The sequence below is a fragment of the Meles meles genome, chromosome 16 (genome assembly GCF_922984935.1).
Source record: "Meles meles chromosome 16, mMelMel3.1 paternal haplotype, whole genome shotgun sequence".
In the NCBI taxonomy this organism is placed as follows: Eukaryota; Metazoa; Chordata; class Mammalia; order Carnivora; family Mustelidae; genus Meles; species Meles meles.
In genome coordinates this window covers 29,286,647-29,301,688 of record NC_060081.1, presented here as the reverse complement: position 1 = coordinate 29,301,688, position 15,042 = coordinate 29,286,647, and the positions used below count along the sequence as shown (strand labels likewise).

The 15,042-nt window shown below is 44.2% G+C and overlaps 1 protein-coding gene and 1 long non-coding RNA gene across 3 annotated transcripts in view; one reads left to right on the top strand and one right to left on the bottom strand.

Annotated features, from left to right (window-relative positions):
• LOC123926558 (flowering-promoting factor 1-like protein 2) overlaps positions 1 to 15,042 on the bottom strand; it is a 345,288-nt gene that overhangs the window by 132,317 nt on the left and 197,929 nt on the right. The window lies entirely within an intron of this gene.
• Positions 2,880 to 15,042, top strand: part of LOC123927176 — a 44,485-nt gene continuing 32,322 nt past the window's right edge. The window contains exon 1 of one of the 2 annotated variants that reach the window (XR_006815363.1): positions 2,880 to 3,265. This is a non-coding gene — a long non-coding RNA (uncharacterized LOC123927176). The remainder of the gene's footprint in view (positions 3,266 to 15,042) is intronic. The other variant, XR_006815362.1, reaches the window with a different exon arrangement.

Below are 15,042 nucleotides of genomic sequence, written 5' to 3'. Positions count from 1 at the left end.
GGTGCCACCTCAAGCGGCATCGCCCTGTGCACCGCACCACCCAGAGCAGCTGCGGCAGTGGCGCCAACTCAAGCGGCATCGCCCCGTGCACCGCCCAGAGCAGCAGCGGCAGCGGCGCCACTGCGAGCAGCAGTGGCAGCAGCAATGCCGCAAGCGACACCACCCTGAGCCAGAGTATCAGCAGCAGCAACAGCAGCAGCGCCGCTGCAAGCAGCCACGCCGCCCCTCGGGCAGTGCCGCCATCAGGAGCAGCCTCTCAGGAGCCAACGGTGCAGCCACGCCGGGAGTGGGTCTGTGGTACAGTGAGGGTGAGGCAGGGAGCCTCCAGGGGGGACCCCAGCGACTGGGAGGCGGTGGTCCCCAGCAAGACTTGGGCACCTATCGGTCAGTTTGGTTTCTAATGCAGTTTGGTTTCTGATGCAGTTTGGTTTCTAATGCAGGTTGGTTTCTAATGCAGTTTGGTTTCTGATGCAGTTTGGTTTCTGATGCAGTTTGGTTTCTGAGGCATGGCGCGAAATAAAACTTTGCTTGATTTTCGCTTTGTGTCAGTCTCGTTCCTTTGATCACGGACCCTAACACTATGGTCATCACAGTTTAATGGTATGACTTGTTCAGTAAATGTGTGTTGGTTTGAATTTGTGTAAATTGGATACAAAAAGAAAACAAAACAAAAATCTGAAATTCTCCTGCAGACAACATCAAGAATTGATAAGTGTTTCTCTCATTCTTTGGGACATTTCGTCTCTCAGTTCCCTCACTTAGTCCTGATTTCTTGGGCTCTGTCTTCCTGAACACGTGAATTCAATTTTCTGTCATCAGGAAAACCTGATCCTTTCTGGTATGTGACCTATGGAGGGAATTATAAACCTCTAAAGCCCTGCACTCTTCCCTGGTTAGAATTTTGAAACACATACCCAGTTCAGATCAGGTTCCCCATTTGTTACTGAGAAGGGGTCTTAGCCACCTGGGGCTCTCACATTCTCTTCTTTTGAAAAAAAAATGCCCACCCAGGGGTCCCTGGGTGACTCAGTCTGTTATGAACATGCCTTCAGCTCAAGGCCTGATCTCAGGGTCCTTGGATGATAATCGGTCTAGAGACAAGATGGGGCTCCCTGCTCATGAGGGAGACTGCTTCTCCTTCTTCTGCCCCTACCCCTCTTCCTCTACCCATCCCCTCCTGCTGCTCTCACTCTCTCTTTCAAATAAATAAGCTAAAAACAAAAACAAAAGCAAACAAACAAAAACCCACTCTGCCCCAAATCATCAAAGGTACATGCTATGTTTTCTACTGGAAACACCCACCTAGGACATCACAAAGCATTCTTTTGACTATCATTATGGATTCCTGAATGTTTATTTATTCAAAGTCTTATAATCAATATCAGTCATTCTAATCTTGCTGGACAGTCACACTGGTTTGTCTCTAGCATCTGGTGGTATTCATTTTCCAGGGCTGCTACAAAAAGTACCACAAATGAGGGGGCTTAAAATAATAGACATTTATTTTCTGATTTCTTAAGTTCAGAAGTCTAAAATCAAGGTGTTGGTGCTCCCTCTGGACAACCACCTGACAGAATCCTTCCTTGTTTCTTCTAGCTTCTGGTGGCTCCAGGGATCACTTGGCTTATGGCTACATGACTCCAATCTCTGCCTCTATTTTTATATGGCCTTCTCTGTGTGTTCTCCTCTTCTGTCTCTTATAAATAGAAGACAGTCATTAGATTTAGGGACCACCTAAATCATCAAAGATGATTTAACCTTGAGATCCTTAATTACATCTATAAATATCCTTTTTCTAAGGAATGGTCACAATCCCATGTTCCTTGGATTCGGATATGGACATTTCTATCATCCAGGCGTGCAAACACATTTATTCTAGTTGTTAGTGCCTTTCTATTTTTTGAGTTGTCAAAGTAGAACTAGCTCTTCTTCCATTTTCTGCAATAAACTTTTAGCGAGTTCTTCTGGAGGTCAAATATTATGCTAATTTTGAGAATACAAAGCCATGTCACATCTCTTGGGTTTCTTCCCAAGTTACATGTTCTCTTGAAAGAGAAAAATGGTGCTCCAAGTGGATGGAAAGCCCATGATTTTAAAGAGCCAGCTTAAGTACTCGCTCAAATGTCCACATTTGGAGCATCAAAGGATTGAGAGGCCAGTAAATAATCCTACAGATCTCTTGTAAGAAATCTCCAGGCCATTTTCCATTTCAAAGTTTTGCTCCAGGTCTCAGGCACCTAATCTGAAAAAGCATACCAGCCCGAGAGGTCCCTCAGGTTCTATTTTTGGTTCTGCTACTGGATTGCTGTGGGACCTTGCACAACACAGGGAAGGTGGGTGCACTTCCTACAAAGCAAGAGACAAGAGCCTGAGGAGCCCTCTGAGCAAGGCTACCTCATACCCCAGTGAAGCTGGATCCCAGGAACCAAGTGTACCCGCTGGACTCCTCACGCAGAGTCTAGGGATGCTCTTCCTGCTGCCAAAGCCATTGATGTTCATGTGAAGCTGGAGCTCTGATTTTAGTTTGGTCAAAGGGATTCGGACTCCCTCCTTTGTGTGAATCTAGAAGTCAAAAGGAAAAATAGTTTGCATTTTAAAGCCTTGACTTTTTCTTACTGAGATGTTCTTGTGGTTGACGTTGCACCAGAGGAAAATGGGCTGGTGGCCCAGAGCAAGGAGTGAAGGGTTGGGAGCTCTGGGCCTCTTCCTGGAGGGGGCAGGCGGGTGCTGTCCAGCAGCTTGGGGACTCTGGAAAGGTAAGTCCCCGCACCTCGCCCCCGAAGAACTGCATTTCCCGAGAGGCCTTGCCGCCAACAGCCGAGGGGAGGAGCAAGAAGGAGCTCAGAGCCAGCCCGCGAACTAGCGCCCTCCGTTGGCAGGTCCAAGTGGACTGCGCTCGCTTGGTGTTGGAAGGGCTGACTGGCATCTTCCGCAGTGCCGGGGCGATTCCGCGTGGACACCGCCTTTTTGCGCCAGCTTTCTTAGTACCCGCCCGGCCCCTCCTCCCTAAAGCTGCGGCTGCTGCGGCGGCGCGGTGGCCGTGGCTGCTGCTGGCGGTTGGCGGGGGGTCCGCGTGACAGGGAACCCGGATACTATGCGGTTATTCTCAGGGCGCAGGCGCCCCTGCCCCGCCAGTGGGCGGTTTCGCGCAGCGGCGGGGTGTTCTCTGGAAGGAGCTACGGGGTTGCGAAGAAGTCCACACAGAAGGTGGTGGACCCCGAGAAGGACGGGCTGACGCGCCTGAAGTACCTGTGGGCGCTGCTGGGTGAGGCCCGCCCTGGGACCCCGGGTTTGAGGGTTCCTGCCCTGACGTGGGCCGGGGGAGAGTGGGGGCTGGGTTGCCCATGGCATTGGGGCGGGGGGGGGGGGGGCTGTGAGACCTTCATTTCCCGGGCCCAGCATTGTTCCCGACAGCGGGCAGTCTGGACCTCGGACTCTGCCCTTTTGCCCAGAGCTTAACCTCACCCCAGATTTGAGCCCGGTCACCTCAAGGCTGGCGGAGCCGCCACTTTCCCCTCCCTGGCAAATCCTGCACTGCAGGTGCTGCACAGACACACGCGCGCGCACATGCGCAGACACACGCGCACGCACACAATATAAACTGACACTTCCCTCTCTCGTTTTTTAAATTTTATTTCTGATTCTGACATCCGAAGTAGACTGAGTCTCCAAGTGTTCCCAGCCCAGACTTAACTGAACTGTCCTCTCTCCTGTGAGCTCCCTCACCTTGAATTTTATTTTTACTTTTGAGTCGGAGTCTTCAGAGAGACGGAGCCTCCCAGCCCTCCCAGGATAAATTTAATTGAGCTGTCATCTATCTTCCCGCGCTCCTCTTTTATTTTTATTTTGGGTCTGGCCGCTTGGGCTTCCTTGTGTGGTTGGTGTGAAGGGGGCTCCTCCTGTTTGTGGAGGGAGGGGTGGCTTTCCTGGGTTCAAGGAGGCTGCTGCTGCTTTCTTGCCAGGATGACAGTGAGAGTTCTTTGCTGCCTTTCGTTTTTATGGGCTGCTGGGTGGCGGTTCTGTGGAGCCCAGCGGGCCTGCAGGGACCTGGGATGAAGCTTATCCTAGTGGCTGTGAAGTGTCCCCAAGACTTCCTGTCCCCTGCTGCATGTGATCTCTAGCTGCTTTGCTAGGCTATGTTCTGTTTTCCATTTTCTTCCCTACTTAGTCTTAACTTTTGTTTAGGACCAAACACTTGTGCTACCTGTGCTGTCCCTAGTGTTTCTGGAGGCTGAGAAAAGGACACTTTGTTTCCTCTGGATGTCTTTTTTATTCATAAAATGAGGTAAAAAACACACTTGAGGAAATACGACATAAAAGAATTCATTTTATATGTGAGAATTTTAAATAAAGATCTTGTTCATGAGATTAAAAGTTGCTAATTATTTCTATTTATATCCCGTGAAGTACCTCTGAGGAAACACACACACACACACACACACACACACACACACACACCTGTTCCCAAGTAATGTTATTTACAATCTCAGATTCCTTGAGGTTTACACTATCTCGTCCAGTTTGGAATGAATGTAAATTAATTACTTACTGTTACGAGAGATTGGTTTTCTAGAGTTGTGAAAGTGAAGTGTGGTGTCCTTGGTAAACTGACCTGTCTCCTCCCTGTAGTAAAATCTCATGCTCACACAGGTTGCGTTGTGCAGAGTTCTTCTAGTGAGTGATAAATACTACTGCAGGGACACTTGATAAAGGAACAGATTTGATACTCTGGGACTATTTCTGTGGTAGAGCATTTGAACTTTTGTTCTGTCCAAGTCTGCAGGATTATGTTGGCTCCATTTTGTAAAGGTGGAATCGATTAAACCTAGATGAGTTTGGTTTCTTAGAGATGCACAGTACATTGTTACCATTCTGAGAAAGTAGTTCATTTTCAAGACTGTGTACTTGTGGTTTCACTTTAAGGTGAAGTATCTTATTTTGAGGAACTTTCTTTTTTCATTTCATTGAGCTCATGATGACCTCAGTTTTGTAACACAGGCAGGTCTTTTGATATGAGGCTGTTTTTTTGTGGATGCATTTGTTTGCAGAATGACCCAGTGTCCTTTCTGGCTGCAGTCTTACCCATAGGGACTACATTTTTGCAAATGTGTCTGAAGACTTCTAGTGATAATGTCTCACATAAACTCTGGCCAACAACTGTGGTTTAAATATGTTAAAGAAATACAGTACATTCATGGACTAGTCCTAGCACATCATATGCCCTATTTGTTTGCTACTTAAAGAAAAAGTGTACTTAGAAAAAAAAATGGCCTCTTGACCTGAAAGACAAGAATTAGCCAAGAGCAAGAAAACTATTTGAAGGAAATGAATGGACCTCATTGCTGTATTTTTATTTGCATATTTCTTGTAATACTCTTGATTTTCACATATTTTGTCCTCAAGCAATAATAAAGATGTTCTTTTTTACAAAGATGATACTACTGACCTGGATTTCCAGTCATTGACAGCATCACTTTGGCTGGTTACTTAGCCTGTCTTTGAACCTCAGTATCTTTACACTGTCAGATGGGTATGGTCGTGTCTACTTTGTAAAATTTGTTGTGAGTATAAGGTATAAATGACTTCAGCTTGCAGCAGGCATGTAATAGTTCCCTCTCCTATTACTGGCCCTCCATCATGAACAGGCTAGAAAAAGTACTTTGTTAGGTACTTTCCCACACCACCCTTGGTATTTGGATAATTGCTGTAAATTTGTTCTCTCTTTCTAAAAATTAGTCTGTGTCAAAGACAACACAACTGCGAGATACCCAACGAACTGTGTAAAGTAGAGTAGTTTTCATTCCAGTTAGAACTTGCTTAGCTACTTTAATCTGACTGTGTATTGTAGATAGGCCTGATATCACTAACCTTATTTTACAAGGGTGGAGACTGAGGACCAGATAGACCTTACAAGGAGCCAAGCCATGGACCTATATGCACATGCCCTATATGCATTGTGTTAATTACAGGTAGACCAAAGAGCCATTAGGTCCCCTGACTTCCAGTTCTCCCTTCATTGTTGAAATCATCAATGGGAGAGTAAATGAGTCAACAAAGCAAAACAGAAACCAAAAAAATTCTGTGTATTGCTATCTTATTCCAGGAAAATTGCCATGATTAATTAAGGTTGAGTCCCTACTACAAATCCCCAGCTATAAATGGTATAGATGTAGCAAGAAGAATGATATACCAAGAAGCATATACTATGGTATGTAATTAGATAGTGGCTTCTATGTTGGACTCCATTTTAGGATTCCAGATGGTCAGAAAAGATCATGAAGAGTGGCACAAACAGAAGGGCCTTTTGAGGAAGTTTTTCCTCATGCTGGTCCCTGAAGGGTGGCTAGACTACTGAGCCTCATGTTTAACTTCAATTTTTTTAGTAGCTACATTTAAGAAAGTAAGAAGAAAGAGGTGACATTAATTTTAATAATGCATTTTATTGAATCCCACAGCTCTAGTCTGTATTACATCAACAAGTAACCAATATAAAATATTACTATTTTTTTCCATTGTATATTTTTTCCTGTTTTGTCAAAGATTATTTGACCATAGAGTTGAGGGTCCATATATCGGCTCTCCACTCTGTTCTACTGGTCAATGTGTCTGTTTTTATGCCAGTACCACGCTGTCTTGGTGATCACAGCTTTGTAGTAAAGCTTGAAAACGGGTAACGTGATGCCGCCAGTTTTGTTTTTGTTTTTCAACATTTCCTTAGCAATTCGGGGTCTCTTCTGATTCCATACAACTCTATGGTCAAATAATCTTTGACAAAACAGGAAAAAATATACAATGGAAAAAAGACAGTCTCTTCAATAAATGGTGCTGGGAAAACGGGACAGCGATATGTAGAAGAATGAAACTCGACCATTCTCTTACCGTACACAAAGATAAACTCAAAATGGTTAAAACACCTCAACATGAGACAGGAATCCATCAGAATCCTAGAGGAGAACATAGGCAGTAACCTCTTCGATATCAGCCACAGCAACTTCTTTCAAGATATGTCTCCAAAGGCCAAGGAAACAAAAGCGAAAATGAACTTTTGGGACTTCATCAAGATCAAAAGCTTCTGCACAGCAAAGGAAACAGTCAACAAAACAAAGAGGCAACCCACAGAATGGGAGAAGATATTTGCAAATGACAGTACAGACAAAAGGTTGATATCCAGGATCTATAAAGAACAACTCAAACTCAACACACACAAAACAGATAATCATATCTAAAAATGGGCAGAAGATATGAACAGATACTTCTCCAATGAAGACATACAAATGGCTATCAGACACATGAAAAAATGTTCATCATCACTAGCCATCAGGGAGATTCAAATTAAAACTATATTGAGATACCACCTGACACCAGTTAGAATGGCCAAAATTAGCAAGACGGGAAACAACGTGTGTTGGAGAGGTTGTGGAGAAAGTGGAACCCTCTTACACTGTTGGTGGGAATGCAAGTTGGTACAGCCACTTTGGAGAACAGTGTGGAGATTCCTCAAGAAATTAAGAATAAAGCTTCCCTATGACCCTGCACTTGCACTGCTGGGTATTTACCCCAAAGATACAGATGTAGTGAAAAGAAGAGCCACCTGTACCCCAATGTTTATTGCAGCAATGGGCACGGTCGCCAAACTGTGGAAAGAACCAAGATGCCCTTCAACGGATGAATGGATAAGGAAGATGTGGTCCATGTACACAATGGAGTATTATGCCTCCATCAGAAAGGATGAATACCCAACTTTTGTAGCAACATGGATGGGACTGGAAGAGATTATGCTGAGCGAAATAAGTCAAGCAGAGAGAGTCAAGTATCATATGGTCTCACTTATTTGTGGAGCATAACGAAGAACACGGTGAACATGTGGAGATGGAGAGAAGAGGGAGTTGAGGGAAACTGGAAGGGGAGATGAACCATGAGAGACTATGGACTCTGAAAAACAACCAGAGGGTTTTGAAGGGGCGGAGGTGGGGGGTGGGAGGTTGAGGAACCAGGTGGTGGGTAATAGGGAGGGCATGTACTGCATGGAGCACTTGGTGTGGTGCAAAAACAATGAACACTGTTACGCTGAAAATAAACAAAAAATAATTACTATTTTTTGCGCTCTGTTTTTCATATCAGTTCTTCAAAATCCAGTGTGTGTTAGATACGTCTAGCACATCTCATTTTACCTTAGCTGCATTTTAAGAGCTCAGTAGCTATATGGGGCTAGTGGCTGTATAGGGCACAGAGCAAGGTTAGCATTTGGGAAGCACAGCAGGAAGGCAGTTTCAAGCAAGGGGAGATGGAAGCTGGTAGTGGAAATACACATGGCAATGATGTAGAAAGGTGAGGTACACCAGCCTGCTCCTTCCTCCTATCCAGTAAGGGAGTCCCAGGGTAACACTGGTCATGAGAAAGAGTGGTAGAATTCTTGCCCTGAGAGTGTTCACAGTGTCAGATGTGTGACTAGAGTGCTATGTAGGCCAGGGGTAGGGACAGGACTATGAGTTGGACTGGGGGATCTTGGTAGGGGGAGAGGAGTGGTGGCCTGACAGGCAGAAGCTGAGGCAGTTTGGGGGTCAGATCACAAAAGTTCTTGTTTGTCTGAGTTGGAAGCTCCTATCTTACCTATTGCAGGTGAGAAGCCCTCTTGAAGAACTCTTAGTAGGTCAAATGATAAGAATTTGAGAGCTGCCTGCCTTTCTGCAGGGCCAGGAAAATGGATTGGGGGTGGGTGGTGATGGGAGGGGTGACACTGTTTGTAGAGAAAGAAGAGACAAATGACAAGGGTCTGAAATAAGATACTCGGTGAATGGAGAAGAGGGGTGGGATTTCAAAGGGCCAAGGCAGTGGGAACTAGTGATTGTCTCAGTGAAGTAATGAAACAAGTTTGTTGAAGCCAGGTGAGGAGTGATCAGCCTGAAGCAGAAGAGATCTGGGAGAAGAGGTCTCAGTCAAGGCAAATCGAGTGACATTGGGGCTTGGTCCCTTTATTTGGAAGCAGAGTGGAGAGGAGTCTCTCCCAAATGCTCTCTATATATTGATGGAGTAAAATGGACCGTTTTAGTCTATTTCCTTTTAAGCATTTGTTACTTTAGGTAGGGAAAAGTTCACCTACAACTTTTTAAAAAGACTTTATTTATTTATTTGACAGACAGAGATCACAAGTAGGCAGAGAGGCAGGCTCCCTGCTGAGCAGAGTGCCCAATAATGGGCTCAATCTCAGGACCCTGGGATCATGACCTGAACCGAAGGCAGAGGCTTTAACCCACTGAGCCACACAGGAGCCCCTCACTTATAATTTTATATGTTGCCATTTAAACTTATTTTATTATTTGCGTTTTGCTCTCATTTTTTTCCCTCTCATTTTAATTAACTACAAACATTTGTTGAAACTATGTGCTGTAAGTTAACTTATCATTTCCTGGATGGCTGAATTGTTTCCTTCCTTTCTCTTTCTTTTTTTCTCTGATCTAAATAATCCTGCTCTAAGCATCTTGGGAAGCAGCTTTGTCTCCAATTTGTGTCATTTCCTTAGGACAGATTCCACTGAAGTCAAATTGCTGGATTTGAATGTTTATGACTCAGTTGACTGCTCTCATTTCCTAAATGTTGCTCCCAGTGAGATTGCTAGCAGCAAGGATTGAGACTACCATGTGCACTGTAGTCTGACTAGCAATAAGCACATTGGTGTAATTTGATCTTTGGAGGTAGGCGTCTTGGAGAATGGGAGTGTTGGGAGGAGGGCCAGAGGAGTTAGGAGGAGATCCTGGCTAATGATAGGGGAAGATGAATTGGTGTTGGGGCATTGGTTTTGAGAGAAGGGCAAGATCCAAGTGGAAATGTCTAGGAGGGTGTTGGATGGGGGGTCTGGAAGGTAATAGTAGGGTAGAAAGCTATGGTATGGTTGTTTATTTTCATCCTGGTTCCATCACATCTTCCCACAACCTCTGATGCAGGCAGTGTTCTACCCTCCACTGAGAGGGTGCAGAAACTGAGGCTCAGAGAGCTTAACTGCTTGTCTGTCCGCACCCAGTCAGTAAGCAGCAGAGCTGGGATTCCTGATTCTACAGGCCGTGTTGTACCTCTGCTAGTTATCTGACCCAAAATCCTACTTATATATCAGAAAATATATTTACCCACCACAGTGAATGTTGACATAGAAACAAAAGCCCTAGGGTTTTTCGGTGTCTCCCAAAAATATTGCTTTGACTTGTGCTGCTCTCTTTCTGGTCCGTTTTACTAGATTCTTATAGGGAGACTTGAGGCTATATTTGATTTCAGGATGGCAAAAGGTAAAAAGACTCCCTTTGTGTTTTCCTGTTCATTGGCCTCTCTGGGCCTTGGGCAGGCTGAGCAGGTGGTAAAATATTTGCATGGATGTTAGTTCCAAAGGACATTCTACAACCAGAGCAAAGCCTGGTTGTAATTTCAGGCTTTTCAGGCTGTCTTTCTTTGGTCTCTCTCATTTAACCTTGTTTGAAGCAAAGTCACCTTGCCATAATGCTCACTTTCCTAATTTTTCATCAGTTACCAACATTTTTTATTTGTAACCTCAGGAATGTGAGATGAACTTTGGACACAGATGTGTGTATCAGAAATACACTACTCCCTGCCTCTAAGGGCTCGGGATGTCTGGACTTCTGATGAGAGAAATGTGAACCTAGAATAAAAGTCCGATGGAGCTCAGATGTTTTGTTTGGGACAACTGAAAAGACTGACTTCCTCCTTTTATTCTGAGAAGAGAGTTAGTTGATAGGTCCAGAATATTTTGATGTAAACTTTTATAACTTGTATTTTGATTTTGTTTGTGTTTTACTTGTAATTGGGCATGAATCATTTTAGTAGCTGTTTAGAATACTGACCTTTCTACAGATAAAAATGTAGAGAATTGTTTATATTTTAAAAATTGACTTTCAAAATAGCAAATGATTCCATTTAAATTTTAACTTTTTTAAAAGGAGGAATATGTTATTGTACTGTAAAATTAATAATATATAAAAGTAGTAGACAACTCTGCTCTCTTCAGATTTTTAAAAAATTCAGTTCCATACACATTTTTTCAAGAGTGTATGAGTGTGTGTGTGTGTGTTGTGTGTGTGTGTGTGTGTGTGTGTGTGTGTGTGTGTCTATATCTGTCTGTCTGTCTGCTCAGGAGGGCTGGGTATTCAGATATTAATGGGGCAGATCCCAGGACCTATGCCTCTTGGAGAGGTTGCCAGTGCTTCCTGAGGGAGATGCAGTCTGAGGTGGATTTGGAGTGAAGAATATGGGGTTTCCCTAAGGAACAGGTTGGGGATGAGGGGATTGCAGAGAGAGGAAATTGTGTGAAGTTAATGGTATGGCCACCATGGAGTTAAGTGTCCAGTGGCTTTTATCCTGTGGTGTGGTAGTTGTTGGGAACCAGGAAGACCTAAGTAGAGGGCAGGGGCCATATCTGGTTTTGCCCCCTTGATGATTGACCGAAGAGTCTCAGACTCTCTGAGATTTGAAACATGAGTGCCAGGGGAGTGTGAGCTCTCCATCTTCTGGATTGCAAACCCCAAAGGTATAGTGTGGGCTGCCAGTATTCATCGTTCCCCAGTGTGGAGGGAACCTACCTCAGATGGAATCCATAATGAGAGGGAAGTGGGGCAGAGGGATGGAGTGTGAGAGGAGTGCAGTGGACCCTTTGTGAGCTGAGAGGCCCAGCTGTGTCTGTGCCATCTCCATGTCTGAGTTTCTTGGTTGCAGGTGCCAGTAACACCTTGTTTTTGCTTCAGCTAGCTTGAGTCATAGTTCTGGGTCTTGAAATGGAAAGAATACAGATAAATATGCCAGAAGGAGAGGGAGGAAATCCCAGGTCAAGGATGGGCGGGGGTGGGTGGGTGGGTATGTGTGGTCATGCTTTTTCCACTTTTCAAGAGCTGAGCCAATTTGAGTTTATATATGTGTAGAAGAAGTAACTAATGAAAGACCAAAATTGAAGAAGCATTGCAGAGAAGGGGAATACAAATGGAGAAGGGTGGGGCCTTCAGTGCGATGAAGGGTGTGGGACAGGAGATCAGGCTTGACAAGAGGGACATCACTTCCTCTAAGGCCACTTGGAGGAACTAAGAATGGAGTCCTAGATGTAGAGGGAGCTCTCTTGCCCTGGCTTGTGTTTTCTCTGTGAAGGTAAGAGGTAGACCCAGCCACTGACCCAGTTTTCTTGCTCGTGTAGTGATAGGAACTGAGGGTGTCTTGTTACCTGTCCTGTGCCTTAAAGCAAAGGAAATACTGTAATCAGTAAGTCTTGTTATTGTTATTCTTTGGGGGAGCACTCTCATAAATGCATTTAACTTATGCATTCAATACTTGGCCAGAAGCCAGGAAATGTATATATATGTAAAACGAGAACAGCTAAGGAGTGCACATATTGTCTGGCCTTCCAGTTGGTGACTGTGTGTCCCAGAGTGACAGTGGGTGGGCCCAGGGAAGTGCTGTGTTCTCAATGGTCTTCTTTCCTTCATGCCTCTCATCTGTGGGACCATCTGTCCTGCTGGGCATGGCTCTAGTGGTTAGGGGTAATTTCTTTTTAAAGACTTTATTTATTTATTTGACAGATAGAGATCACAAGTATGCAGAGAGGCAAGCAGAGAGATTGGAGGAAGCAGGCTCCCTGCCAAGCAGAGAGCCCAATGTGGGATTTGATCCCAGGACCCTGAGATCATGACCTGAGCCGAAGGCAGGGGCTTAACCCACTGAGCCACTCAGGTGCCTTGGGGTAATTTTGATCTTCTTCATTTTTGCCTTGAATGCCACTTCACCTCACATAAGATGTCTTGGGATTATACATATTCGTGTGGCACCTTGCTCTTTTGCAGTCTGCTTTCTTATATTCTTATTGGATCAATATGCTGCCTGAAGCTCCCAGTTCAGAAAGGACTTACCTTTTAGATTCTTAGTCAAACTTTGTTTCTGACTTAGTTCTGAATGTTCATTTCAAGTTTTTAACTGTGATTTTTATAAAAGAGATATTTCATAACCATTTTTATGTCTTTTGTATTGCTTTAGAAACTAAACCCACATCTGAAAGGTATTTTATTTTTTTTATTTTTTTTAAAGATTTTATTTATTTATTTGACAGAGAGAGATCACAAGTAGGCAGAGAGGCAGGAAGAGAGAGTGAGAGGGAAGCAGGCTCCCTGCCAAGCAGAGAGCCCGATGCGGGACTCGATCCCAGGACCCTGAGATCATGACCTGAGCCGAAGGCAGCAGCTTAAACCACTGAGCCACTCAGGTGCCTTGGGGTAATTTTGATCTTCTTCATTTTTGCCTTGAATGCCACTTCACCTCACATTAGATGTCTTGGGATTATACATATTCGTGTGGCACCTTGCTCTTTTGCAGTCTGTTTTCTTATATTCTTATTGGATCAATATGCTGCCTGAAGCTCCCAGTTCAGAAAGGACTTACCTTTTAGATTCTTAGTCAAACTTTGTTTCTGACTTAGTTCTGAATGTTCATTTCAAGTTTTTAACTGTGATTTTTATAAAAGAGATATTTCATAACCATTTTTATGTCTTTTGTATTGCTTTAGAAACTGAACCCACATCTGAAAGGTATTTTAAAAGTAGTTGTAATTTGTAACAGTAAATATTTCATTTCACTATTGCAACTGTGCTTTAGCCAAAAAATAAGGAGCCCTATGATATTGTCTTGCATTTGATTTTAAGTGATGGCACATATTCACTGAACGTCAACCAGGGTTTCAAGGACACATAGGTACTAGTGACACTGCCTGTGCCCCACTGTGGGACCATGAGCATGTGTCACTCAGGCCTCTGCTGTGGGGATCATGACTGACTGATGGCTCCAGCTGCTGCCCTCTGGATTCTCCACCACTTCTTAGCCAAAGCTGAGCTTCTCTTGGGCTACTTGCAGTTACTGAGCAAGTGGGGATACTACTGTGGTCCACTCATGCAAGATCCAGATGCCCCTGAAGGGTGACTCTGGCTTGAGGACTCCCCATGGGTTGGTCAGGACACTCTTAGGACTGAGTTGGGAGTCTGAGATCCTTCCTTCCAATCCTTCTTCCTTCCATGTCCCCTTCACAGGGGGTCAGACCTGCATTGGGGTTCAGCCTCTGCCTGCCTTCTCAGGTCTCTCCACTTTCCCCTTCACAGCCAGTTCCCCCAATAAATCTCCTACACATGTAATGCTGTCTTGGTGTCTCCTTCTCAAGGAGCCCAAACTGACACACCGTCCCTTTCCCCAGAGGTGTTGTCCATCCTACCATCGAAAACCCTTTCAGGAGACAGCACGAGGACACTACATTTTCCACATAAACTTTCTTAATCCCCCTGCCCTGAGATGATATTTCCTCAGAATTCCCATGGCATTTTGAACTTTGCATTTGGCATTTATGGCCTTTGGCTTTGTATCTGCTAGATCTCTCCTCCTAGATGATAAGTACACTGAGAACTTGAAGAGCTTCTTGTTCATCTTGATTCGTTTTGGTAACAGACTTCTTTATTTGTAATCATAATAATTAGCATTTAATCAGCACTTTCCATGTGCCCAACACTGCCAGAAATACTTTTACGTGAATTAACTCAGATAATCCTCCAAATGGATTAGGTAATATTCTCCTCATTTTACGGATGAGATCCAGAGAGGTTAAGAATCTTGTCCAGGGTGACATAGCTGGTAAGTGACAGAGGCAGAGTTTGAATCGAGGCAGCTGGCTCCATGGTCCTGTTGTTCATTTAGCAGCTATTTTTTATTCCGACAGAATATGTTCCAGGTGCTATACCCAGTGTTGGGGTTGCCAGAGCTTGCAATCCAAGTCTAGAAGTAACAACTATTTAAACAAACCCTAAAATGTGATTTCCAAATAGGCAGGTGTAAGTCTCTGGGAGAGTAACAGCTACCTGATATTTTGAAAAATTTCTAAAAGCTTTCCAGCCCCAGTGATTGTTTTTGTGAGCCATTGTTAAAGTAGTGGTTTGAGAAATGAGTGAATTGCTTCCATAAAGCAACCTTAAAACAATTTCTCTTCTGTTCTTTGCACTCATTTTGACACTAGTAGAACAAATT